This window comes from Stegostoma tigrinum, chromosome 14 (assembly GCF_030684315.1).
Source record: "Stegostoma tigrinum isolate sSteTig4 chromosome 14, sSteTig4.hap1, whole genome shotgun sequence".
Taxonomy (NCBI): Eukaryota; Metazoa; Chordata; class Chondrichthyes; order Orectolobiformes; family Stegostomatidae; genus Stegostoma; species Stegostoma tigrinum.
Window position 1 is genome coordinate 37428562 of NC_081367.1, and position 25100 is coordinate 37453661.

At 41.0% G+C, this 25100-nt stretch overlaps 1 protein-coding gene and 1 long non-coding RNA gene across 3 annotated transcripts in view; both read left to right on the plus strand.

The window, feature by feature from the left end:
* LOC125457571 (uncharacterized) lies at positions 1-25096 on the plus strand. The gene is made up of 3 exons (XR_007248659.2): positions 1-2162; positions 21703-21829; positions 21943-25096. It is a non-coding gene; the product is annotated as an uncharacterized LOC125457571 (long non-coding RNA).
* Positions 1-25100, plus strand: part of pde6d (phosphodiesterase 6D, cGMP-specific, rod, delta) — a 54984-nt gene that overhangs the window by 1156 nt on the left and 28728 nt on the right. The window lies entirely within an intron of this gene.

The window sequence follows — 25100 nt, forward strand, 5'->3', positions numbered from 1 at the left end:
ATGCTGCTTGGCCTGCTGTGTTCATCCAGCTCTAAACCTTGTTATCCCTGATAAGAACAGCAGTTGCTGGGTAGCTCTTTCGAGAGCCAGTACATGATGGGCCAAATGGCCTCCTTTTGAACCATAAAATTTGATGATTTCATTATTGTAAGGATGTTTTTTATTCATTCATGCGAATGTTAGTGTTGTTGGCAAGGTCAGTATTTGTTATGCATCCCTAATTAGCATTGAGCGGTGTTGAGCTGCTGTATAATTTAGTAATATTATAAAATTTTGGGTTTGGTACATTATTTTAATTTCGTTCTTATTAGGTGAGAATTGTTGTGTTCTGATGTTGTTTAAGCCCTCGAAATTTTCAAAGAACTAGTCATTGAGCTTATGTCTGAAAATATATTGGATGGCCTAGATTTTGTGATTAGCATAAAGCAAACAGTGTTAGTCTTTCATTACATTTGGCCACAGATTCTCTCAGGGCTTTTGTACAGTTTCTTGCGGTATTTTGAAAGCTATTTTGGTGCAGTGCCCTCAACTGAGATTTGGGACCTGTCTGAACTGGACAAAGAATTGTGCATCTAATTAACCAATGGGATTTGTGGATCCTCGCTGGAGCATATATTCCTATCCAGGAAGTGTAGATTAGAACAGTTAATTAAATACTAATTAATGTGCAAGGAAGAAGTATATTTAGAGAGATGAGGTAGAAAAGAAAGGGTTTTGTTTTTAAATTCACAATAACAAGTAAAATTTGAAGGAATGAGAACTCCACATATACAGAAATTAATTTTCAAACCTGGTAGGCTGTTTGGCATTAGTTAAGACTTATTTAAGCCATTTAACAAAAAAACTTACACTCAAATGGTCAAACTCTTAGCTTTATAAAATGAGTTCAATGGGTATATAACCTAAATTCTGTGTGTTTCAGTGGTAAGTCTTTGTTGTAATTTATTATTGTACTTTAAGCCTATAGATGAACAGGGCAGCTTGGACAGCTGATTCTGATTTTTTTTGACTTTTGCATTTAATTGTGTGTATGTGAAGTTGCAGTCCAATTTATGCTTCAATAATAGTGCTCTTAGCATATTTCTACCTCCAAATTGATGCATTACAGAGTTTTCTTCAGAGAGTCTTGAATGTGATGCATATCTTTACATTCACTGCAATAAAATTGGCAAGGGTATGAGGAGTAAATAAATAGAAATGTAGGAGGAGAGTAGGCTATTTGACCCTTTTGAACTTGCTTCAACATTCAATAAGATCTTAGCTGATCTGGTTTTGGCCTCATCTCCACTTTCCTCTCTGCACCCAATAACCCTTGACTCCCTAATTAATCCAAAATTTATCTGTCATGAGTAAATGTGAAAGACTTAGTTTATACTGTCATCAAGGGAGACAAAATTCCACAATCTTAATGATCCTTGGTTGGAAAAATTCTCTTCATCTCTATCTTAAAAGAAAGACTGTTTCTTTTTTTCTTTTTAAACTGTGTCATCCATTCTAGCAACCATCTTGTTGAAATCCACCTTTGCAAGATCTAAGATCACCTCACATAGTTATAAACAATGGATATATGCCTAAATAAAATACTAATGATTCCATTAGAATTATTAACAACTAGGCTATCGCTAGTTACTGAAAGATGACCCTGCTAAATACAAGAACCATGATCCCTTACAAGAATCAGCATCTGAAATCGTATTTCATAGAGAAATTGGTGGAAAAAAGAAAAGCTGGAAAACATGAAATGTGAACATAGCAACACAGACCTGTACCACTCCCTTCCTAACAGCACTGTGGTTGACCTGACCCCTGATGGATTGCAACAGTTCAAGAAATGAGCTCACCACTGCCTTCTCTAGGAGAATTGGTGATGGGCAATAAATGCTGGCCAAGCCAGCAACACCCGCATTCTATGAAAAAAAAATTTTGAAAATGTAGTCTGGCTGAAATATGTAGTTGAGCAAACTGTCCAGACACGGCTCCCTCTCTGTTACAGTGTCATTGTTTTAAACTTACACTCCAGCAGTTCTGATGAAGAGTCATATCAGACTCAAAATGTTAATTGTTTCTTTCTTCATAGATGTTGCCCAGACGTGCTGAATTTCTGCAGCATTTCAATTTATTGTTTTGCACTCCACCTCATTGACCTCGAACCAGAACAAAAGGTGAAAGTAGATTTGGTATTAATTTTGAAAATAGATATAATCCTGTAAATACTTGAAAGGAAAAATGTACAGGTTGTAGCAACTTGTACTTCTGTAGTGCCTTTAAAAGTGCTTCACCAGGATTCTTATCAAACAAAATACAAGAGATACTTGGGTAGTGATGAAAATTCCTGTCACAGGTATGTTTTAAGGAATATCTTGAAAGAGGCAGAGAAGTTTAGGGAGGGAATTTCAGATCTTAAAGCCCTGCAACTTATTGCATGGCCACCGTTTGTGGATTAGGTAAATCAAGGATGCTGAAGAAGTCAGGATTAGAGGTGGAGATATCTTGGAACGTTGTGAGACTAAGGAAGATTAGAGATGGAGAGGGGTTAGGCCACGGAGAGATTTAAAAACAAAGATGAGAACTTTAAAACCGAAACTTCGTCAGATCATGAAGCAAGGTTGCATTGCAGTAATCAAATCTTGGGTTTGCAAAGGGGTGGATAGAATTGTTAGCAGCAGATGAGGCAGGAATGAAGTCTGATGTTTGAAGCTAGAAGCTAGCAGACTTGGGGATGGTATGGATATGTGGTAGGAAGTGCATCTCAGGATCATGTATGACACACAGTTCATGAACAGTCCAGTTTAGCTTCAGACAATTGCTAGGAAGAAGAATGGAGTTCATGTCTCAGGTTTGTGGTGTGGACTGAACTGAAGTCTTCATCTTTCTAACCAATGTTTTGTCAAAAGTTAAGAAATTGAAGAAGATATGGTCTCAGACGAATTTTGATTGACTTTTTAAAATACATTGCTGTACAGTCTAGATGGTTGTGGAACCATTAACGTCTGAGAGCAACTTCATTGAAAACACTGGCTGTAACTTTAGATTGACCTTCAGGCTATGTCTATGAGCCTTTAGTATATCACGCTGGGAAAGTTGCATTTCCCAGATATAAATTACTTCCTAGGGGAGCTGATTAATTCAGTTGTGTAAATGGCAAGACTGTGGTTCAGAATAAAAATCAACAGGATGGGGTTCAATCCCTGTTCAGTGATGTCGACTTGGAGTGTGCCATCTCATTTTGCTGCAGTAAAAGCATGGAATAAGTTGTACTAGATACTTCCTGAAAGACTCCCAGTTAAATTTATAAGCAATCTACCCAAATACAAAGTTTCTCCTTAGCAAGGCAAACCTGTCATTGTTCGAAACATTTTAGGAAGCTCTTATAGTGCCACCACTCATATTCTCCTGTCAACCACTGCCAAAAACCCCCTGGATTATTGGCTAGTCATTTCATTGCTATTTATGGTACATTGGCACCTCCAATACAAGTACAGTGCGAATTACTTTGTAAATTGGGTCTGTGTGTTGAGGTGACATAGCTGTAATTCAAATTTTAGAACTTGGTTATTTATAATATGTTTCATTGACCTATCCTTAAGCCAGTTAGGTTAGCAGTGCTGAAGAATGTTAAATGAACACAGAAAATTCCGTAGTAAGTCAGCAGGTCAGTCAACATGGATTATCCAGCATCTGCAGTTCCCATTATCTCTGATCACAATTTTAACCTCACTGCAAAGCCTCTTCCAGGAATGCCTAACCTGAAGATTACCCTCCTCCCTACGGACCAACCTCAGGGGATCTCTCTCCCACTGCAACTCTCTTGTCCTCTCCTCCTATCTTCTCCTCTATCCAACTTCAGTCCGCCTCCCCCCTCTCCCTATTTATTTCAGAACCCTCTCCCCATCTCCCTTTTCTGATGAAGGGTCTAGGACCGAAACGTCAGCTTTTGTGTTCCTAAGATGCTGCTTGGCCTGCTGCGCTCATCCAGCTCCACACTTTGTTAACCCTCTATTCGGTTTTGGTTTTTGCAGACCATGAAGAAAGGGTTATAGAATCATACCACATGAAAACAGACCCTTCGGCCCACCTTGTCCGTACTGACCATACATCCCAGTCTGACCTAGTCCATTTGTTAGCATTTGGTCCATATTCCTTTCAAGCCTTCAATTTCATATACCCATCTGGATAAATTTTAAATATTGTAATTGTACACACCTCCACCATTTCCTCTTGCAGCTCATTCCATTCACGCACCACTCCCTGTGTGAAAATGTTACTCCTTCGTTCCTTTTTGAAATCTTTCCTCTCTCACCTTAAACCAATGCCCTTTAGGTTTTGAATTCCCCATCCTGGGAAAAGACGTTGGCTATTCACCCTAGCTGTGGCCCTCATGATTTTCTAAGCCTTGATAAGAACACCCCTTAGCCTTTGACTCTCCAGGGAGAAAAGTCCCAGCCTATTTGGTCTCTCCCTATAATTTGAACCCTCCAGTCCCAACAGTGTCATTGTAAATATTTTCTAAACCCTCTCAAGTTTATTAACATCTGTCCTTTTAGAAGGATAACCAGAATTAAATAGAATATTCTATTTGATAAGTTCTCCCAGCAAGCTAATGAATGATGCTTGCTAAAAAGTGTGCATAATGTGTGGAAAAAAAATACGGTAAGATGTAGCAGTGATTGCTCTCGTTCCCTCCTAAAACTGATAAATTGATTTATAGGTTCACGTAAAGCCTAGCCCTTTAACTTCCTGCTCTTGTGATACTATCGAAACAGAATAATTACCTTTGGCAGGGAACAGTAGTTAGGAAATTGTGGAGAGGGACGGCTTCTAAATGATTAAATATGTCACTTGGACTCTCTTTAGTGCTCCGGTGCAGTACTGAGGTTGTTACTACGCTGTCACTGGTGTAGTCCTTCATATGGGATATTCAGCAAGGTCCAATTTGCTGTCAGTCAGGTGTTACAGATTCCATGGCATTGTATTAAAGAATGGCAGGGCACTTATCCCCGGAGTTCTGGCCAATATTCATCTCTAAATCATCAACAGTTAAATCAGATTATCTACTTGTTATTACCATTTGTGGGAGCTACATTTGTGGTAAATAGCTGCTCCATTTTCTACATTAAAGCATTGACTCAAACAAACACCAATTTAGTAATATGGTTTGAAAAATTCCTGAATTCGTGAAAATTGCTTTATGAATGCAAGTTTTATTTTTATAAATGTTGAGTAAAACTGATTGAAATTTTTAAATTCCTGCTTCAAAAGCTATATAATTATGAACAAAACTAACAACTTTATTATCTTTATTTAACTAACAACTAAGGGAGGATGATATGAGTTTCATTTTCCAGAGATGTCTTCAAGTTAGACAGTTCTATCCTACTGTGACATTAATAGAATTTAAATTCTAGTAAAAGAAAGATAACTTTCATTTATGTTGCACATTTTTACATCTACATTTCACACGGTTTAATTCACTTAAACTATAGTCAATATCAAACAGAAAAATGTGACACTTAACCAGTTAAATTTGGCACTTTGGTTAAGTGCTGGCTTAAGTACTAAAGATAAATCTTCTGCTTTTAAAATGAAGTCAAGGGATCCTTTACACCGACCAGAAAAGTTAGACAGGATCTCAGTTTAACATTTCATCTCAAAGGCAGATAGTGTTGTGCTGAGTGACAACTTGGGGTATAAACCAAGGCTGAATTAGCAATTTTCTCACTGAAGTGAGATTGCCAGAACAGAACCAAGCTAACCTTTAAATTGTGATGAATTGATTTTTAGGTTCAGGTTGGTGTGTAGCAGAACAATCCACCCCAGCTTGGGATCTGGAAATTCAGGCTTTGTAGTGTGGATAGTCCCATTCTATTTATGTTTAAATTCTTATTTCATAACCCACAAAGACAAAAACTGTGTACAGTTATCTCCTTTTTGCAGATTATAGTTCAAAATAAATTTCAGCTTTTTGCCATTTTGCCACATGGTTTGTAATCCTTTGGTTACTGTATTGCCCTGCTTGATTTATGTGTGCTTTGATTTTATAACACAGTAGTGGAAAATGCCTCTATTCACTAAGCATTGATGTGAATGCAACTTTTTAAACTTCTGAATGTATGTTAATCACAAACTGTTCTGAATTGACTACAGTGTTTCAAATTGCAAAGTTTAACATTTGTTTAAGTTGCCTGTTAGTAGTATTCATCATTCCCCATTTTGGGTAGGATACAAGGCTGTGTGTGGGCTCTTGCCTGGGGGCTTATTCCATCTGCTTTCTTCCTTTCTTTACATTTTCTGTTTATTTCTGCTCTTTTTCTTTCATCTTTTCCTATTGCTTTTTTTTCTTTGGCATTGGTGTGGCAGTGAGATTCGGCTTTGCGTGGAATGGCGACACCTCCCAGCAGTCGGAGGCGGCGCTGGACATGCCACCTCCAGGCATTTGGAGGTGTCAGGAGCCGCAGCAACAGCAAGAATGTCCTCCTGGCGTTTGGGACGGGGGGCGGCAGTGGCAGCCAAGCTCCTTTAGCAATCAGCGGCAATGGACTCTGTAGGATGGCGGCACTGGCAAGGTGACATTTTGGAGGAGGACGGCAGGAGTGGAACTCCTGGCACAACAGTAACCTGGTCTGGCAGCAGAATCAGAGACTCCTGGCATTAGTGACGCGGTGGTTGCAGCAGGGACAGCATGGTATGCCTAGAGCAGGGACTGCTGGTGTCATCAAGGCAGCAACAGATCCAGGGACTTCTGGTCCTTGGCAAGATGGCAGTGGAGCTGTGGACTCTTGGGTGCGGGGCAAGTGTGCGTTCGGTATGGGACGTGCCAGCAGGGTGGCTCCAGGAGCAAAGACGTGATGCCTAAACAGTGGTGACTGCTATGATGGTGATCCCAGCGCAGGCAGCACTGAGGCGGCGTCGTGTCACTGGTGAGCTGTCTCAGGATTTATGGTGGAGCCGGCGGAACAAAGATAGACTGTTCTTTCAGTTTATCTTTTTACTTCATTTTCCTCATTCAAAATGGCACCAGATTGTGGTGACAGTTGAAGCTTTTCACTGTATTTTACTATTATTCACTGTAAAATGCAAGTGACAATAAATTATGCATATTCCTCTCCATACCCATTTAAAAGCAGACTTTTGGGTGCCTGAGGGAAATGAGAGAAGAATTGCATGAAGGGAACACAGATAATGCTGGTGAAATTGAGTGGATCTGGCAGTATCGGTGGAGAGAGAAACCTAGGCAATGTTCTTCTTTACCATCACACCAAACTTGAAATGTTAATTCCATTTCTTTTTCCACAGATTCTGCCAGACTTGCTGAGTTTCTCCAACATGCTGTGTTTGTTTCAGATTTTCAGCATTTGCAGTGTTTTAGTTTTATTGAAGAATTAGGTGATTTGGTTTCCTGGAGCAGGATGTTGCTGTTTACATAGATATAAATGTATCATGACGTTTCTGTGTGGTTTAGATTGCAGTAGCATGTGTCGCAATCAGAATAGAAGCTCCAGTATTTCCTCAAAAGATCTTACTGTCAGTTCCATCAAGTCTAAAGCTCAGCAGATATTTTCTGGTCCAGAGTGTTTCACAAAAAAAACTCAACTCAAGTAGTTATCTTTAGGTATTATCGACATTGGTAAGAATGTGTACATTCCTTAGTGCTTATATGCATTGTGGAACAAGACACGCTGTACGTTGGAACAAAAGCAATTGTACTGGAAAATTTTCAGCAGATTATTGCAACATCTGCAGAGAGAAATAGAGTTTGTGGCCCAGAAAGTTTGATTAGGTTAGAAATTCTATTTTTGACTGTGATCAAACCAAAAAAACTGTAGGTCTAGTGAGATGATTTCTACTTTAGAAATTCTTGAACAGAAGCCTCCTGTCAAAAAACAGGGAAACCTGTTTGGCAGTTCATGTAGCCATCAAGGAAGAGGGTCATCATCCAAACTATGCTCCCTTTTACATCAGTCGGTATGTTATGTTCTGAGATTTAAATGTTTCCAGCTTGGCCAGACACTTTGACAGATACATTGAAAGGATAAGTGCGGGGTAGGATAGCAGGTGGTAAGATGGTTACAGTTGGGCAAGTGGATGAGTGCCTAGGACTGTCTGTTCTAAATTGGTGGGATGGACGAGATATGTGTTGGATCCATGTTGGATTGGGTCCCTGTAGGAGTGTAGCGGCTGTCAGGTTGGGGGGCTTTAGAGAGGCTGGATTGGGGTTTATGCCCAATGCAGTGGGGTATGATTGGATTAGGTTGGGGGATATTGTGTCAGGACTGGATGTAGTTGAGGGGATTCAGTGTTGACTTGGAAGTTCACTTTAATGGCTATTCAGAAGGTAGGTTTTAAATCGTCTGATTTTTGCCTGGGTAACTATTAAGCTTAAATGAGTTGGCGCCCTCTGTATTTTCTGACTGTAGAGGTTTTATGAGGTGTTCCAGACATCGAAATCACACATCAGAATTTTCAATTTCACACGTCTAATTTCACAGGCCCTTTGAGTCAGCTATGTCAGGTCTTCCACATAGTCCTGAACTGCAACTCTGGTCTATGCAGCTGCAGTGATTTTCTGACCATGGGACTATCTAAACCGTTATTACAATTGATTACCAGAACTGGGTAGAGGCAGATGTAATAGATCTTTGAATAAGGTTTGATTGGGAAAATAAAAGAAAGTTTTATGATGAGGTGAGTTTGAATGATAAAAGAGTTGTCTTCCAGAGCTAAGAGGTAAGTGATGGGGCAAGAAAAGAAACAAGATGTGCCTAGAGCGGGTTATGCTACTGACTGAAAGAAAGAAATGGAAAAAGTAAAGAAAAAGTGGAACAGAGATTACATTCTCAAGTTGTTGAACTTAGTGCTTAGTCTGGAAGGCTATGAAGTGCCTAACTGAAAGATATGGTGCTTTTCCTCAAGCTTTCATTAAGCTTCATTGGAACGGTGCTGTAGGCCTGCTAACCTACACCGCCAGCAAGACAAACTTAAAGACTTTAGTCATTTTCAAACGTAGACCCATTACTGAAAATGAAGCTCCCTTCAGGACTTTCTGTACAACTCCGTGAAGCTGTATGGATGAATGAGGATGGAGAGAAGCTACACATCGAAAAGATGTAGGATAGGTATCCTGGTAGACTGCATAAAGAATACACCTTATTAGTGGGGCATGTTTGGAAGAGTTAAGTACTGAAAATGTATTAATACTACTTAAATGGAAAAAAGATTGTGAAAAAGCTGCAGCACAGAGGGATTTGGGAATCCTAGTGCATGAATCGCAAAAGGTAAGCATCTAGGTTAAGCAGGAATAGGGAAAGCAAATGGAATGTTGGCCTTTATTTCAAAGGTAATAAAGGGAAAATACAGAGGTTTTGCTAAAGTTATACAAGGCACTAGTCAGAACACACTGGGAATACTGTGAACAATATTGGTGCCGTTATCTAAAGAAATATATGTTAACATTTGACCCAGTCCAGAGAAGGTTCATGTGGTTTATCCCAGGTATAAAAGGAGGTTGAGTAGGTTGTGTTTGTACTCATTTGAGTTTAGCAGAATGAGAGGAGAACTTATTGAGACATAAGATTGTTACGGGGCTAACGTGGTAGATGCAGAGATGTTATTTCCTCTTGTGGGAAAGTCTAGAACGATAGGCCATAATCATTAAGTAATTTTAACGCTGAGATAGATTTCTAGTCATTGTCATTTAATCACGGGTTATGGGGTTAAGGCAGAAAAGTGAAGTTGAGGATTATCCGATCAGCTATGATCGCATTGAATGGCAGAGCAGACTAGTAGGCTAAATGGGCTACTTCAGTTTGTATGTCCTATGGTCTTATAGATCCCTTATGATTGATATCAAGAGGTGCTTACTAAGAAGTAACACCTACGTTGTAGTCAAACCATGAAGTCTTGCATCAATTTTTCTGCTTCAACAAGCCTTTCAAGGACCACATTTGCACCAAATGAAATAGGTGGACAGTTGATGAAAAAACAAACTTTCGTAAACAAAGGAAATGTCTGCACCGTCCTGCTGAATGTTTTGAATGATTTCATCATTAAATCATGGGACGCTATTAGTGCACAAACTGTCATTAGATCCTTTAAAAAATGTGGAACATACAATTTAGTGGGTAGAAGGATGATTCTGAAACTAAAAGTGCTGTCCTGAGTAGGATGCTTACAATGATGCCTTAGCCCTGACTTGGAATGAATTTTAGGAGCTCTTTGCATTGGATACAGAAGAACTGAATTTAATGGGCTTTTAAAAGCTGTCATTTTGTTTAGAGGCGCCATTACAGAATTCGTTTATTCAATAAATAGTGCTACACAAAGTTAAAATAAATTACCAATTTTTTTTCACATTTCAAATGTTGACCACCCGTTCTGGTAGTTTATACAGAACCCCCATGAATCAAGATATAGAGCTGGATGAACACAGCAGGCCAAGCAGCATCAGAGGAGTGGGAAAGCTGACGTTTCGGGCCCTAGACCCTTCTTTAGAAATGCATTTTTGAAGAAGGTCTAGGCCCGAAACGTCAGTTTTCCTGCTCCTCTGATGCTGCTTGGCCTGCTACGTTCATACAGCTCTACACCTTGGTTACCTCAGATTCTCCAGCATCTGCAGTTCCTACTATCCTTACAAGTCAACCCTGTTTTTTGCCTGGAAGGATTTTTTGGGGGTTTCAAAAGTCGACTCATGACACTTATGGTAGCTGGCCACCAAATCTGTTCAAGTTTACATTCTTTGCACTAAGGGTAGTGGATATGAGGGCTGTACCAGAGGGGTGAGAAAGGGTAATTGTTTTATTTAGGACTAGAACCAGAACATTGCATTCCCACCTCCAAATTCAGTTAAGCTTGTAAGATGTTGCACAAATATTGTGAGGAAAGGAAGGAATAGGTTAGTGGAAAGGAGAAAAGACTAGACAGTTTAGCTTTTGGAAGTGCAGTTGTTGAAAATTGGGGGAATTTAGTTTTTTCAGAGGCCAATAAAGAGGTTCAAGATAAGTTGGGTAAAGATTCTCTTTTCCGTCAGCATTGAGAAAATCCATGCAACAGTACAATGGTGTGGACAAGATCTAGCACTGCTAAGATTTGTATTGGAGTAGAATGTATGAAAAGAAGGTTTCAGGATCTCTGCGTATGGGGAATGTGAAATGTGGAATAAGTATTACCATTATCACCAAACCAATTGGAGAGTGCAGGAGGGCATGCCAGGTACAGCCCCTGGGGTAGCTAAAAATGAGGTGATAACTGGTGAAGGACTACTTGTGTACCAGATAACACAAGCAGCAAGGGGTCAAAAGAATTAAGTGGTTCCACATTACTAAATTGAATCTAAACTCTGCGTTCCCACCACATCCTAGATGTGAATAGAGGTGGACAATTTAAGCAACTTATTGGAGGAAGTGATGCTACAAATTTCATCCTGGAATTCCGAACTGAAAAGCATTGTGGGTGAACCTACACTCAGTGCACTGCAGTGGTTTAAGAACTGCAGTAGCTAGCCTTGGGCACCGTTCAAACCCAGGACCACTTCCAGGAGAAGGACAAGGACATCAGACATACAGGAACACCACCACCTCCAATTTCCCCTCCAAGCCACTCACCATCCTGACTTGGAAATATATCGCCATTCCTTCACTGTTGCTGGGTCAAAATCCTGGAATTCTCTCCCTAATAGCATTGTGGGTCATCCCATTGCCAGAGGACTGCAGCAGATCAAGAAGGCAGCTGACCATCACCTTCTCAAGGCCAGCTAGTGGTGGGTAAGAAATGCTGGCCAGGCAGTGACAAAGTGCTGGCCCAGCTGGTCAAGCCCACATCCTGTGAATGAATGAATGTTTAAAGAATATTAACTGAGCGTTATTCTCAAAATAGATTTAAGAAGTTCACAATCGGTAAGTGGTAGGCATTCAGCATCTCAGAAGTAAAACACATTAATGGATGGGCTACCTGCAAATACTCGAGCAGAAGAATAGCATCAGGATAGAAAAAAGTGTGAGTGAATGCAGTCTTAATTTTGGCATTTATAGTGGATTATGTGTTATGTGGACAGACACGGCCAGAACGTGTCTCATCATAAACATACACATCCTTGTATGTGTGACACTTAAATTCCAGATACCTGACAGGTTAGGTTTTATGGGAATGTTAAATGGATGATTTCTGGGACGTTGGGTGATTTCATGTGTTAACAGGAGGCAGAAGTTGTATGTGGAGATGGGATGTAAAGACAAAGGCTTCAGTCTTGCCTCCCCAAGATCCTTTATTATCCAATCTAAATAGCAACGCAAGAGCATAAATAGAAACTGGAATAGGCCATTTAGCCATTTCAACTACCTCACTGATCTGCTAGCTCAACTCTATCTTGTACTAACTCTATACCCTTTGATTGCATTTTATATCCAAAGATTAATTGACGTCTGTCTCAAATATAATCAGTAACTAAGCATCTGCAGGTCTATGATGTTGCAAATTCTAAAGATTCATAACCTTTTCAGTAAAGAATTTTCTTCTTGTCTCAGTTCTAAATACTCATTTCCTTACTTTAAGAGTTTGTAACCCATGTACTAGATTCCCCAGCTGGGAAACATTCCCTCAGCAAGTACCTTGTGAATCCTATAGTGATTGGAGTAAGGTCAACCAGGGAACCTCTTAGAATGAGTTCCCTGATTGGAGCTGTTTGTTTGCTCCGATCTGTGAGTCCTGGCTGACAGATACAAACAGAAGTGTCAGGGGTTGTGCTCATTCTGCAGCCAGCTCTGAGCTAGTTTGGTCAATGTCAAGCACTATGCAAGCGTAAGTAAAGGGTGACTTGATGATGGGATACTGGCCCTCGTGGAGTTATTTTAGTAGCAATGAGAGAAAAACACACCCTGAAGAGATTCACTCACAACAGCCGTCTTTGAGTTGCGGTAAACATTTCTGGCATTATGCTGCTATTTGAGAAGCTTGACTCATTTGATACTGCTGTCAAAGGCTAGGCCCAGTATGTGGAAAGAACACATTATTTTTTTCTGGACAAGTGAAATTGGGGTAGACAAAAAAGCAATGAGGAATTCTCTTGACAACTTGCGGAAACGCAGCTTTTTTGGTGATTAGGGGCGTAACTTTACCGGAGGTACCAGATACTAAAATCCTTCGACTGTTGACAGATTTAGCTGAAAAATATTACAACCCCCAAGACTCTAATTCTGAAATACTACTGGTTTTACTCAGCACTTTGAGAACCAGGAAAATCAGTATTAGAATGTTTCGAGGCATGTGATTTTGCTTTAACCCTAAGGGAGATGCTGAGAGACTCTTTGTTATGTGACACTACAACTGGCTGTGTCATTTAGAAAATGCAGCAAGTGGCGCTGATAAGTTACACAATATTCTGACAGAAATGGGCACCCTTGCCAGGATGACTGAACTTAGGGAACGCCACTTCAATGAAGGTAATTGGAAAGCCTCACTCACGACATATCCCAAACAGAGGGACTCTAGGTGTGCCCACAGCAAAACCCGAAAACAAAAACCAAACCTCAGCGTAATGGTTAAAACTTTCTTGACGATCTGGTTCGGCAGGCCGTCGTAGTTGCTGCTGTAATGCAGACTCGACAGCAAAAGAGTCCCATTTGACCTAAATTGAATAAGAAAACTCATAGGCTGGAATCCAGGAGAATGCATACCCTATGTCCACCTACATCTGGTTTGGAACAGTTAAATTGCTTAGCAACATCTAAATCAGAACGAATCAAAATAAAAGTCTGATTAATGTTCACCAAATTCTAATGGATGTTGATACTGATGCAGCTGTATCAGTGATTGCAGACTCAGTCTTTACCAAAATTTGATCTGGACTCCAACCCTTATGTTTGCATAAGACTTTGGCCAGGCCGAGAAACCAGGAAACCCTACAGATTTAGGGTATGACTCCGGTTCGGGCTCTTGTGACATGCAGCTGGTTTGTTTACTACTGATTGTAGGTATAGGCTTGGGCCCAAGTTTGGGTGAAATTGATTGAGAAAGATTCAAATTGATTGGCTTAACATTTTTTTTGATTAGAAAGTGGTTGCCTAAATATCTGGACATTTTTCGTGAAGGTCTGGGGACTAAGGCCACCTTTTATATGTTTACCAAGAAGCAATTCCACAATTCTGCGTTGCCTGCCTGGTGCCATTTGCCTTATGGGCAAAAGTAGAGGCAGAAATCAGCAGGCTGGAAAACGAAGGAATCCTCAAACTAGTACGGTTTGTGGAATGGGCAGCACCAGTCATCGCACTTGTGAAGCCGTCTGAGTCCTTTTGCCTTTGTGGGGACTTTAAACAAACAGTAAATGCTTTTTGCAGCTGTACAAGTAGACAACTCATACAAAACTGGCCTGGGTGGCGTGCGCTGCCCTTCACAAAGCTGGACATGAGCGATGTGTACCTACACTTGCGATGAGATGAGGATTCCCAGCAGTACGCTTAATACTCATAAGCCTTTGTACCAGTATATGAGACTGCCATGTGGGTGACCATCAGCTCATGTCATTTTCCAGTGGACTGTGGAGAACATTTTACAAGGTCTACCCTAGGTCGCTATTTACTTGGATGATGTGCTAATAACACGAAAGGCCAGTAAAGAGCATTTAGAGAACTTGGACATTGTGTTTAAACGTTTCTCCCCAAGCAGGTGCGTGTCTTAGGAGGAAAAAATGTGTGTTCTAGGCACTCTGAGTGTCCTGTTTAGGCTACAGCGTTGCCAAGACCAAGTTTCCACTTTGGAAGATAAAATGATCAAAGGTACCCTGGCTTTGTAAATTATTATGGTAAATTTATATATAACCTGACCTCCATCCTGGCATCCTTCTGCTATTGACAAAGGGTCAGCCTTGGAAATGGTCTTGTAGCTAAGATGTAGCCTTTGGGGAAGTGAGAAAGTTCTACCAGTACTTTCACAGTTGTAAATTCGTGATTGTAATGGATCATAGACCCCTACCATGGGTACTCAAAGAGGACAGGGCTGTGTTGCCCATAGCTTCAAATCAAATTCAGCAGCGGGCTGTTATTTTGAGTGTGTACAATTATGAGTTGAAACATTATTTGCGAGGCCAATTGGCAAATGCGGGTGCCCTGAGCTGTCTCCCACTGGTGGATACATTACTGATATGTCACCACCAGAAGAGTCCGTTTTGGTTTTAAAGTTTCTGGATACTCTTCTAGTTGACAAACATCAGACTGTAAACGCAAAAATAATCGCATCCTCACAAAACTTAAATAGTTGGTGGTGATGGGGGAATCAAAAGGACCTCCACATCCAGAAGTGAAATCTGTATGGATCTGGCAAGATCTGATCACCACAGAGGACAGTGTACTCACTATGGGAAGTGAGAGTGATTGTACCGAGCAAAGCTCGCCGCCAGAAACTAACCAAACTCTATCAAGGTCAACCAGGGGTTTCCAAAATGAAGATGTTATGTCTGGTGGCCAGGCTCGGATGTAGACATAGCTGTGTTTGTAATGCAAAGCCCAGAGTGCAAACAATGACAAAAATTACTGCCAGCAGCTCCCCTGCATTCGTGGGAATGACCGGGTAAACCTGCACTCTAGTGTAAGTGGACTATATTGGGCCTTTCATGGGCTCTGTGTTCCCAGCCATTGCGGATGCCCATTCAAAGCAGTTGGACATGCATAGAGTTCATTCATTGGATATGAGAACAACAACTGAAAATCTGCGTGGATCTTTTGCAATACATGGACTCCCAGAAATATCGCTTGCATACAATGGGCCATCAATTACCAGCAGGGAATTTGAATATTTCCTAAAGTGGAATGGCATTTGACACATAAGAACAGCTCCGCGCCCCCCCCCCCCCCCCCCCAACCATTATTCGATAATCTAGCAGAAAGTGTGGTCTAAACTTTTGAAGGCAGGCTTCACTTGATACAAAACTATCCCGGTCCCTGTTTGATTATAGAACCACTCCTCCACAACCACTGGGACAGCTCCAGTAGAGTTGCTGACAGGGAGAAGACTCCACACCAGGATCTTCCAGGAGCTGGGGTGACAGCAAAGTGAAATGGCATTAGTCACACGAGTGCCAGATGCAAGACTCCACAAAATGAGGCAGGCTGTTTACTTCAGGTGATGTAGCTTGGTGCCAAAACCATGGGAATGGCCCTGCATGGGTAAGAGGTGTGGCCGAGGTGAGGCCAAGTCTCGTGACACACAAAGTTGAGATAGTTCTGAACAAGCACGTGGATCTTTTTGAAAGCTGCACCCTCTCAAACTGGGCAGGCGCAAAACTTATGTGGCCTCTTGGAACATTCGGTAGGGCTTTCAGAACGTGGGTTCTTCCCCTCAACCTAGCATTGAAGAAACCGCTGAAGATGAGATGGACATGGCAGATGTCACAGCTTCATCACCATTACTGTTTGCAGCAGAAGAATTACTTCTGAGATGCTCATTCATAGGATGTGTATTTGAAATTCCACTCGCAACCTCATCTGCAAGTCTGTAATTTACTTGTCTTCTTTTGAAAACTGAAAAACATACTACATTGATTCTATGTAAAAGAACATCTTTAAGATATTCAGACACTTAAATAATTTTGAAAGACGTAGTCAGTGACTTCAGCATTACCTGATCAGAATCAATGAGGTATAAAGTCATCAGAAATTTTGAGTTATACTTTATATTTAAAACAGTACATTCATTTACAGAAGACAGGCAATCATTTCTCTTCCTTTGAGCTTATGCAATAATGGAAACATTATAAGAGGGTTTGCTGATGTTACATGGTGCATTGAACTGTTAGCAGCTGCTACAGACAGTGAGTACCAGGGAATGTCAGAAACTAATGTTTCCTGAAATTAGAGAAGTGTTTGGATTACATCCCTTTTGTTATGGTCAGCTGCCATTTAAGACTGGAGATTATTAGTAGAATGACTTGAGTTGATGGATTGTATACTTGGACCTCATTATCCGCTGATTTTGCTATCCACAGATCCACGTACTTGAGGTTTGCTCCATATCTCATCTTTTTATTTTCTTTCATTGTCTTTGGTAAACCAGTCTCTCAGACCTTTATGGTACAAGGGTGTGGTATTCATCTGTTTTGTTATCCGTATGAAGTCCATGCCCCAATCCCTCAGGGACATTGAGGACTGAATGTATTCAAAAATACCTTTAACATGAAATTTTTAATTTGTTCAACATTTTTATTCATTTCTTTCTTTTAATCTGTCCACGGGTATAGTGAAAATGTCATTCCCTTGTTCAAAAAAGTAATAGGGATAATCCTAGAAATTACAGGCCAGTTGGTCTTTCTTCAGTAGTGAGCAAATTATTGGAAAGGGCTCTGAGAGATAGAATTTATGATCACTTGGATAGGCACAGTTTGATTTGTGATACCATGAATTTGTAAGGGGTAGATTATGCCTCACAAACTTTATTGAATTCTTCGAAGAGGTGACCAAACACGTGGATGAAGGTACAGTAGTGAATGTGGTATACGTAGATTTAACTAAGGCATTTGATAAGGTTTACCATGGTAGGCTCATGCAGAAAGTAAGGAGGCACGGGACAGGGGGAAATGTGGCAGATTGGATTCAGAATTGGCTGACTCTTAGAAGACAAAGTGTGGCAGTGGACGGAAAATATTCAACATGGTGCCCAGTTATGAGTCATGTACCACAAGGATCTGTTCTGGGTCCTCTTCTATTTGTGATTTTTGTGAATGATTCGGATATAGGAGTGGGAGGGTGGGTTAGTAAGTTTGCGGACGATACGAAGGTGGGTTGAGTTGTGGATAGTGCGGAGGGCTGTTCTAGGTTACAAAGGGACATTGATAAGATGGAGAGCTGGGTTGAGATGTGGCAGATGGAGTTTAACTCTGAGAAGTGTGAGGCGATTCATTTTGGAAGGACAAACTTAAAAACAGAATACAGAGTTATCGGAAAGATTCTTGGCAGCATGGAGGAGCGAAGGTATCTTGGGGTTCATGTCCACATTTCCCTGAAAGCTGCCACCCAAGTGGATAGAGTTGTTAAAAAGGCATATGGTGTGTTAGCTTTCACAAATAGAGGGATTGAGTTCAAGAGCCGGGAAGTTATGCTCCAACTATACAAAAGCCTGTTTCAGCCACATCTGGAATATTGTGTCCAGTTCTGGTCGCCTCATTACAGGAAAGATGTGGAAGCATTGGAAAGGGTACAGAGATTTACCAAGATGTTATCTGGAATGGAGGGAAGGTCTTACGAGGAAAGGTTGAGAGCGCTAGGGCTTTTCTCTTTAGAACAATGAAGGATGAGATGTGACTTGATAGAGATGTACAAAATGTTCAGAGGTATAGATAGAATGGACAGCCAGAGACTTTTTCCTAGGGTGGAGGTAGCTATTACAAGAGGTCATAGTTTTAAAATGAGTGGAGGTAGATACAGTGGAGACGTCAGAAGTGGGTTCTCCCAGAGAGTTGTCAGGGCGTGGAATGCATTGCCAGAGATGGTGGAGGAGTCAGCCTCATTAGGGGCATTAAGTGGCTATTAGACAGGTATATGAATGATAGTACAAGGTAGGGGTGGAGGGTAGATAGATCTTAGGATCAGGGTAAAAGTTTGGCACAGCGTCCTGGGCCGAAGGACCTGTACTGTACTGTGCTGTACTGTTGTATGTTCTAATCTACATTTTGTTTTAAGAAATGAGCCCATTGTCTTGGGATTGAGGAGGATGTAATTTTAAGTAGCCTCAGAATCCATGTCTTATTTACATATTCGTCAATCGCCTGACTTCTCTCTTCTAATTCAACCTTTTCCATCCTTAAATATTTCTTATTTTTAAATTAAGGGATATTTCATTTACTTAAACTGATCTCTTGGGCCACATGAGGAACCTGGATTAAAGCCTTCAGGTGAAGTCGGATTACAAAGGCTGGGTTCACTAAATCAGGATTGTGGGAAGAAGGCCTGTTGTTATTTTTGGGTTTGGGTATTTCATCATAACTAGTTATTGTCCTTTCACTTCTTGTGAAAGATGCACTTTTGAAACATCATTATCTGCCTATACCTAAAAGTTGCTGAATGCCTTACTGTGTATCTCTATTTTTTTGTTCGTGTCAGATATTTACCACTTATGACTGTTTTCTATTTTATTGTAAATCATGATTCCAACTTGGAAATATTTCTATCTTATTTATTTGAGTTATTATTTTTCCCATCAATCCTGAAACTAGATGTAGTAGTTGTTAAACTAAAATTGAATATCTTTTATTTTATTCTCTTTTTTTGACAAATCCTGTTTTTAAATTTCAATTTCCTTCATTACCTTTGCTGAAATCCTGGGGAGTGCTAATTATATATTTAAAAAAATTGAAGCAATGTCTATTAGTCAAGGGAAAAGAAATGTAATAACAAGGTTTAGAGCTGGATGAACACAGTAGGCCAAGCAGCATCAGAGGAGCTGAAGAAGGGTCCAGACCCAAAACATCAGTTTTCCTGCTCCTCTGATGCTGTTTCGGGTCTGGATGTGCTTGGCCTGCTGTGTTCATCCAGCTGTACACCTTGTTATCTCCGATTCCACAGCATCATCGGCAGTTCCGACTATCTCTAAAGTCACTTGAACCCATTTTGCTTGTAAATATTTTTGCTTTTTTTTTGTCTCATGGACAAAGGATGGCTGCTTTGGTTGGATACTTGTTAAGGAGTCTCTGAGATAGAACCTGATGGGTCTTAAACTATAACACTGGTATAGAACACATATAGTGGAAGATAATGCCTTATCAGAATTATTGAACCACATGTGAATAATGGCTGCCAGGCAAATAGTAATGAAGCTGATTAATAATCGGATTGGCTGCCTGTTATTTTTAAAGAGGTTGTGTGACATTTTGGTGGATAATGCTTCAATTAACAACTTCCTCATTATTGCAACCAGCTACATAGCAATAAGAAAATTGTTTTTCAACTCATTGTTTTCAGCACAATTGTTTTTCAACTCAGCTCAGCAACTCATATTCCGCTTGGGAACCCTGCAGCCCAATGGCATCAATGTGGACTTCACAAGCTTCAAAATCTCCCCTCCCCCCACTGCATCCCAAAACCAGCCCAGTTCATCCCCGCCTCCCTAACCTGTTCTTCCTCTCACCTATCCCCTCCTCCGACCTCAAGCTGCACCTCCATCTCCTACCTACTAACCTCATCCCGCCTCCTTGACCTGTCCGTCCTCCCCGGACTGACCTATCCCCTCTCTACCTCCCCACCTATACTCTCCTCTCCACCTATCTTCTCCTCTATCCATCTTCGGTCCGCCTCCCCCTCTCTCCTGATTTATTTCAGAACCCTCACCCCATCCCCCTCTCTGATGAAGGGTCTAGGCCCGAAACGTCAGCTTTTGTGCTCCTGAGATGCTGCTTGGCCTGCTGTGTTCTTCTAGTTCCATACTTTGTTATCTCAGATTCTCCAGTATCTGCAGTTCCCATTATCTCTGATAAGAAAATTGTTGTTGATTTTGAGCATTACTAATAAAAAAATGAAATTTTCAAATATTGCTGAAGAGCCGTTATGCAGCATGTTCCAAACCCACAACCACTGCCAACTAAAGAGCAAAGGCAGCACACACATGGGAATGCCACCACCTGCAAGTTCCCCTGCAAGCTACTCACCATCCTTACTTGGAAATATATCATTGTTCCTTTAGTGTCACTGGGTCACTATGCTGGAACTCACTTCCCAGTGGCACTGGATTGCAATAGTTCAAGAAGGTAGTTCACCATCATGTTTTTAAGGGTAACCTGAGATGGGAAATAAAGCATGAGTAACTTGCTTGTTTTAAGAATTCGAGCTTTACCAAGGAGGTTGTCACAAGTACCTATGGCTATGTTGAATTAAATGTCAGAGGAGGCAGCAAAGTCTTTGTGGTCAAGGTTGCAACAACATTTCATTTTTATGCCACTGAAACGTTGAGACTGCCAGAGGTGATAGAAGTCAGAGGCCAAATCTAACGCTTGTTTTGGAGAAGTATAGTTTTATTGAGTTTCATGAAGGATTTCTTGCTGTATCTTACTAAACTTAGCTCATAAACTATGAACCTCGCCTCTCTGGCACCCTCTTGCCTGATTCTAGTCCATCTTGTCACTTGCTATTCAGGAAGAACATGGCATACATTGGATATCTGCTGAAAGACCAACATGCCTAGCAACTGTACCTTATCTAGGTGCAAAGCACTCTTTTAAATAAGCATGAGCATTTTGAAGCTGCCCTTAAGGCAGACATCCATTCAAAAGTTGCTGGAGAAGTGGAAAATGGCACTGAGATTCTCCAACAGGCATAGAAGATGAGGTGGAGTATCCTTATCCCAGATGACCAGCAGAGGAACCCACACCATCAGCTTCTGAACTAAGGTTCCCTCTCAGTTCTGTTCAGTGTCCACGGCCTGGAGGATTGGGTAGCAATGTCACAAGAAGTTCAGTGGCATTCATAACTCCACCAGGGAAGTGTCGCATTCTTCTCTGTGCCAGCTTACTCTTATTTTATGTCTGCCACTGCACTTAACTTCCACCAAGGCTCATGCTCTGCAGCTCTCACTATTGCATACAACATTTTCTTTTACTCACGCTCAACTTCCCAGCATGGCCTCTGCATTACCTCCTCACTCACCTAAGACACATCATCACCTTTCAAACCTTTGTACCAGTACTTGTGTTGCCCATTTTCATCTCACTCAATCTGTCCCTTTCTCTGATTCCAGGAAGAGGCAGCCCACAGTTGGGCAGAACGGGCCTAGAGGGATGCTTATCATCAATCTCCTCACCCACCATGGGGAGAAAATTCTACCCCTTGCAAGAGAAGATTGGGACAACATATCTGCAAGCAGAGTAAGTACCATTCTTCATTCCTCTGCAACTCTCACAGTAACACTGTTAGCGACAGCCATTGCACACCACTTCTAACCATTGACTGCGATGCTTCTCTCCTTTGTGTCTTGCAGGATTTTCATGGTCCTGGTAGAGAAAGGAGTCACTCTGCCAGAAACCACCACCTTGATCTATGAGGAAGAGATTTGAGATCTTGGAAGAAGAATTAGCAAGGCAGCTTATCCCTAACACTTATCCCCTAACCAGCTCATACTGACAACTCAGTGGGAATGTCATGTTTAAAATGTCTGGGAGCACAAGTTGTCATGCACCGCACTGCATCAACTCCTCAGCATGCTGAGGAAGATGCACCCCAGGCCATTGGGAATTCCAATCACTAGCATAATGAGGAAGAGGAGCAGCAGACAGATTTGTGGTTGGTGATGGCAAGAGGTTGCAGAATTTCAGCTATGCTGTGGAAATCCAGCTGCTTCAAACTTGTGTTCTCTGGCTGCATCCATGAGCAGGTTAGCAGCTGCCATGGAGAGTCAGTTCCAAACCCAAAGTGTCTGCTGGAGAGTGCGCACACCAGTGTTGCATTGTCCTGGTCATTGGTCATCAGGCAACAGGAGGATTGGAGCTTGGCTCACATTTCAGGTGCCTCTTCTTCAGAACGAAACAGAATTTTGCCAGGAGGACCCAGTCAACAGTGGAACTACACATTTGCCCTAAGAGTCGCCTCAAGAGCACTCCATATTTGGTCATGCCCTCCACCTCCACCCTGCCTCACTCTTCCCCAATGCATAAGAATTCAAGCTGATGAGGATCTCTTTGCTTCTGGCAAGCCTGGGCAATTGGGCACAAACACGCTCCAGGTTATCTGGTGAAACCTCCAAGGCCATTGGGCTTCACTGCTGGAGTGTAGACGGGAAATGGAGCTGAGACCACATCAGATCAGTCATGATCTTACTAAAGGCTCAAAGTACAAAACACACAAAGTACACCTTCCTTCAGCAGAACTCAACAGTTCTGGCAGTATCTGGTGAGAGAAACATAGTTAATGTTTACTGTCCAGTGAGCCATCATCACCCAATCCCCTAATCAGAGGCATTCTGATTACTTCCCTCAGCTGAACTCAGCAGGTCTGTGATTTCTGCTTCACAGATGATATGAGTTCATGGTTTGGGTCTAGTTCTGAAGAAAGGTCACCAGACCCAAAACATTAACTCGGCCGTTCTTTTGGTTTTTAATTTAGCATTAGATTTAAATAACCTGACCACAATAAAGAGGAATTCTAGGTGCCATCTAATTGAAGAGCACTTTTGAGACATGTACTCAACCATTAGACCGGTTGGCAATGCCATGTGCTCTCCCTTTTCAAGACTGAAGATCCACCAGAAAGTTCACTACTCTCATTCATTTCAAAGGCTTGATCACAATCAAAATGACCACCCGTTCCACCACTCTCCATTTGACATATTTGGTCTTTTATCCGCAAAGTACAGTAATCAGAAAAATGACAACCGGCAAATATGAAACTTTTGTGTACTGATATTTAACCTTAAGTGGTTTCTTTTTGATTTCAAATCAATCTGTTCAGAGAAGATATTACACACCTCTGGAGCCAGTGGGACTTCAACTGGGCCTCTGTCCAGGACTAGGGACAATACTACTGTGCCACAAGAACCTTAATAGCTATCCTACTGAGCCGTAGCTGCAAAGTGCAGCCTCGGTGGTAGGTGAATTGGATGGCTGCTGAGATTCTGAATATAATGGCTTTAAAGTCTTCTTAAATCTAAAAGGTTTTGGGTCCTGATGGTCCTGCCTTAGGCTGAATCATCTCAGCATAGATTGAGCAGTCTGGAAAAATAGCTTACCGAGCAAGGCAGTGATCAGTTGTTGGGGAGGAAAAAAAAATGCTGACGTTCAGAGATAAATCAGAGGGTTCCAGCTCTGTGATTCTTGCCACACTAACGTCAAGGATTGGGTTCTGCCAACTCAAGGATCAGAAAATTGTCACAGTAGTTGCATAAGTTTCCATTTCTGTACCTCATTGTTCCGTAGAAATTGTGTGACTTTGCAATGCAGAGTAAAGTTCTGATCTCGCTCCACAGATCTTTTTTTAACCTGGAATTGTCCAGCCTCTTCTGTATAGAGATGATGGTTGCAGGCTGTGTGAAATCACAACCCAAGGCAAAAGTGCACTCTTACATCCTTAGCCAGAACCCATAATCATTGAAGCAGATTATCCACTAAACCAAGTGTTTGATCATCTCCCGCATTATCGTGCTTCTGAAATTTGTTTCTGTGGTTTCCTCCCACATTTGACTTCTGCATAGAATTGGTTTGCAACCTTGTCCCCTCTAGCCCAGAAAGGTTCTAATCTATGGTCTCTCTTCCAACTAGCTATTGCTGCTCACATGTGCTGTATGCATCACTGTGCCCACCTGTTACCTGTTTGTACAATTCACCAAATGACCCGACTTCCTCACTCTCCTTGGGACTTTTTAGTTCTTATGTCAGAAAAGAATACTGTCTTCATGGTTTCCCTCTTCAACAACACACGAATGGAACCTATTGATTATGTTTGGAGACAGCACTCAGTATTTGCTTTTTTTCATTTAATGTTTTTTAGTGAAATATATTACCTACGAAAATGCAACTTTACCGCAGAAATGTTACAATTGATGAACCTCAAACAACAAGACTTAATTTTCAAATTATTAAAATAGACTGTTCCTCAGTTAGAATACAACTATACCTCCCTCAGCCCCCTTCTAAAATTGGAACTTGCAGTTATTCATCTCATAACCATCTACAGAATGTCACTGTGTGCAATTAGGTTGTTGTGCATTTTTACATAACAGCCATTGCTTTTCTTGATAGTATAGTGAAGTGAAGTGATTATGCATAATAAATACCATTTTCTTATCACCTGAACAATTATATCTGTATTGTAGTTCTTAACGTATGATATTTTTTCACCACTGGAAAGTTTGAACATCTCTATTTGAGGCGCATTAAAATCAAATCTCTTGTGCAAATTTTATTATTTATATTGGTTGTTTCTAAAACCTGTGAATACAAATTGTTGGTGAAGTAGTTTTTCTTATGTATCTTTATGGGAGAAGACTTCAGATCTTAAAACTATTATATTAAAAATAACAACTTGTATTGGAAAATTTGACCTTCTGTAAGCCGTTCACAAGAACGGTGCTAATTAGATTTTATCAAAGAAAAATGAGATGCTTGATATACTCAGCTGCTGTTTACTTAACAATTCTAATTCATC